The 4,157-nt window shown below is 40.1% G+C and overlaps 1 pseudogene; it reads right to left on the bottom strand.

The window, feature by feature from the left end:
- Positions 1-323: 323 nt before the first annotated feature.
- On the bottom strand, positions 324-838 carry LOC105859484 (mitochondrial import inner membrane translocase subunit Tim8 A pseudogene; annotated as a pseudogene).
- Between the last annotated feature and the right edge of the window lie 3,319 nt (positions 839-4,157).

A 4,157-nucleotide genomic window follows, 5' to 3' on the forward strand; every position in this document is an offset into this window, starting at 1 on the left:
TGGGAGGCTGAGGCGGGCGGATTGCTCAAGGTCAGGAGTTCAAAACCAGCCTGAGCAAGAGCGAGACCCCCGTCTCTAGAATAAATAGAAAGAAATTAATTGGCCAACTAATATATATATAAAATTAGCCGGGCATGGTGGCACATGCCTGTAGTCCCAGCTACTTGGGAGGCTGAGGCAGCAGGATTGCTTGAGCCCAGGAGTTTGAGGTTGCTGTGAGCTAGGCTGACGCCATGGCACTCACTCTAGCCTGGGCAACAAGCGAGACTCTGTCTCAAAAAAAAAAAAAAAAAAAAAAAAAAAAGAAAGAAAGCAGTTCCATTATTTTCACAAGATTAGCATTAAAAAACACAACCAAATACACATATAGCCCTCAACCTTCCCCCCCCCCCCATTTGTCTTTGTTCTTTCTCGGATGACATGATGTCCCAAGAGTGACAAAAGATGGGAGCCAATTCCCCCATAGTCATTTCTTCAATCATCCCATTGACAGCTCTTCATTTCTTGAACTACCTTCTTTTACCAAAAAGGTAAAGCTGAGATCAGTCAGAGAGGCTTTCTGAGGAGACTGGCTTGGGTTTCCGGGTCTGTTCCAGTCGATTCAAGATGAATTGGCTTGTATCAATGAAGCGCTCGACGCAGCTCACCAGACAGGCCTCAGCCCGACCGTCCCACGTCGGCGCGGGCTCGTCCACGCACTTCTCCCAGCAAAGGTCGGTCACTGGTGCACCAGCCGCTGGAAGCGCTGCTTCTGAGTCTCCACCTCGACGACACGCTGCAACTGCGGGGCCGCAGCGCCCAGACCCGCCGCCGCGGAGGAAGACGAAGAGGAAGCCATCTCAGCCGCACCACGCCTGGCCCACTCCCCGACCTTCACGTGTGTCCGCGACCGAACCGGAACCACCAAAGAGGGACTACTTTTTAAATGATGTTGGTTCAGCTGGTTATCCTGCTGAAATTTTCTTACTTCATGTACACAGATAAATTCCAGATGGGAAAGACAGAAAAATGTAAAAATAAAATAAATATTTTATGAGATAATTTAGGAGACTACTTGCATTTTTTTTAGAGATCAAGGAGATGTTATTTATTTATTTATTTATTTATTTATTTATTTATTTATTTATTTATTTATTTATTTATTTATTGAGACATATTCTCACTGTGTTGCCCAGGCTAGAGGGAGTGCCGTGGCGTCAGCCTAGCTCACAGCAACCTCAAACTCCTGGGCTCAAGCGATCCTGCTGCCTCAGCCTCCCGATTAGCTGGGACTACAGGCATGCGCCACCATGCCTGGCTAATATTTTGTATATATATATTTTAGTTGGTCAATTAATTTCTTTATATTTTTTTTTTGGTAGAGACAGGGGCTCGCTCAGGCTGGTTTTGAACTCCTGATCTGGAGCAATCCGCCAGCCTCGGCCTCCCAGAGTGCTAGAATTACAGGCATGAGCCACCTCCCGGCCAAGGAGATGTTTTTAACTATGACTGGATGCCAAAAGTTATAAAAAAAAGATAAACATATTTGACTAAAAAAAATTTTTAAAAATTAATATTATAAATGATACCATCAACAAAGTTAATGGACAAATGCTAGTATCTGTAATGCAGATGGTAGTTAGAGTTAATTTCTATCAAGTTCATCTTATAAATTGACAAGAGAAATACTAAATAATGCAAATATAAATGTTTCTATTGCATTCCAATGGAAAAATGGGCAACAGATATGAAGGAAAGATTCACAGAAGAACAGGTCCAAATATCCAACAGCCATAAGAAGGATGCTCAGATTTCTTGGTGACCAGGACAGAACCACTGTCAGCACCTTCCTGTAAACTAGGAAAGGCCAGGGCCCCTTCCTCTGCCCTGAATGCAGTCAGGATGCTTGGTTTTGCAAGCCATTTGTGGGCTAGATTTCTGCCCCAACATCCTTTGCACAAACTGCACAGTGTATGCAGTGGCCCAGACTCAGAGAAATGCAAATGGATAATGAAATATTACTTTTTTCCATTAAACTGGCAAAAACAATTAGGAAGAGCTGTGATACCTGTTGCCAGCAGGGATGTGGGGTGAAATGTGTTTTCATCCATCGCTGGTGGAGTTGTAAAGCGTTCCAACCTTTTTCGAAAGGCAATCTGGCAATATCTATTAAAATTAAAAATGCATATTCCGCTTCACCCTAGAATCCTACTCTTAGGAATCTATTCCATAAAAATAAAAGTGCTAATTTGTAAAGACATGTGTGCAAGAATGTTTATTGCAGTATTGTTTGTAGCTGCCAAGAATTGGAAACATGGTAAATGGTCATTAATCAGGGAATGGCTGAAAAATTAAAATATATTACTCCACAGAATATTATATGGCCATTCAATGGAATGAATTATAGCCTTGCCAGATGTCTGAGAGAGATTTCCATGAGATACTGGTGAGTGAGAAAAATAAGATGCAATATGAGTCCATTATTGTAGAAAAGAACAAAAAACCTCCCTATATATGTTGGTATATATGAAAACATATATGAAAACAAAATATATATGAAAACATATATATGTATGTGTGCCTGATTACAAAGCAAAATATATATGGACATACTCTAGGTTGTTAATGTCAGGAGAGGAAAAGAGAGTAGTTGCCCATAATAAAAATGGCAAGTGTGATATGATCTCATTTATGTAAGATTGTGGGGTGTCTGTGCATAGGTGTGTTTGTGTGTACATGAGTGTGTACATAAATACATGGAACGATGTTCACCTCATTGTTGCTGGTTAGGACTGTATCTTTGTGTATTATTCCAATTCTTCATAATGGATGTGCATTATTTTTATATCTAGGAAAAAGAGGAAATTGTTTTTACTTTGAAAATAAAATAACAAAAAAATGAGTAAACTCCAGATTTGTAATACCAATATGATTGAGTAATGCACACATTCTCGTTTGTTGTTGGTTTGAGGGGGCTGAGCTTGGGAAAGGGATGGAAAAGAATGAACAAAGGGAATACCAACTGCTCTGAAGTATTACCTCCATTGCAAGTTATGGGGCAGTGGGGAAAATGGTTAAAGTTGCACATGCATTTTTTATAGCACATCTTTTTGATGGCTTTACTGTGTCAGCAGAACTATTTGCTGTTTTTGGTACACTTAAAAACTTTCAGTGGAAGTGTGATGTTTGGTGTTTGATTTTTTTTCCTTATGGTATATGTACTACAGTAATCTGGCTTTGAAATTCCCCACTCTCCTCAGAGGGGCACGTGGAGGTGGCAGAAAGGCCATAAGAGGAGAAAGAACAGTACAAAGTAAAACAGGGCAATAGCAGGGGGCACTGACCCTGTGTTGCTTGGTGCTTTGAAGGGGTATGGTTTTATCTATTTGAGAAGGTAGTTTCTTCCCTGCTTTTCAGATAGCTAATGAAAATATGAATAGCATTAGGTGATATTACAAACCCAGTGTTGCAAATTTCAGATTTGAGAGTAAAATTCATTTGTATGTTTTCAACTTGAAAGTAGAGTTATTTGGACTGGAGTTTAGAGATCAGTAAACTTGTTGAACTAGTTTTAAGTCCAGGCTACTAGTTAGTATAGATGCGCTTTTATTCCTTTTATAAGCTGAGAAAATGAGGGAAATCTTTCCTGCCCATAAAATGAGGATCCTGAGAGTATGTCTAAGGAGTTGTTGAGAGGCTTAGACGGGCTCATGCGGATAAAGTGATTTAGAACAGCGCTTGCACTTGGGAAGCATTGTCAGTGCAGCTCTTATTATGAATCCTTTCTCATTGGTCAGACTCTGCTGTCTGCTTGAACAGGAAGAACCTTAAAAAATTGTTTTTGAAATGGTCTATAATATAATATAAGGTATTGTAGTTTAGGATTCTGAGATGCTGTCTGAATTACTTTGCATGTACTACTTCACTCAATACCGTGAACTTGAGGGCACTAAATTCTATTTGGTGGCAAAATTCAATTAATAGTTACTTATAGTCAACTTATAAATGAGATTTAAGGATTTAATAGGATGTTAAAAATTGTTTTTTTTAAGAGACAGGGTGTCTCACTCTTGCCCAGGCTGGAGTGCAGTGGCATGATCTGGACTCAAACAATCCTCCTGCCTCCAATTCCCAAATAGCTGGGGCCACAGATATTTGCTACCATGCCTGGTTAATTG

The sequence above is a fragment of the Microcebus murinus genome, chromosome 6, assembly GCF_040939455.1.
Source record: "Microcebus murinus isolate Inina chromosome 6, M.murinus_Inina_mat1.0, whole genome shotgun sequence".
Taxonomy (NCBI): Eukaryota; Metazoa; Chordata; class Mammalia; order Primates; family Cheirogaleidae; genus Microcebus; species Microcebus murinus.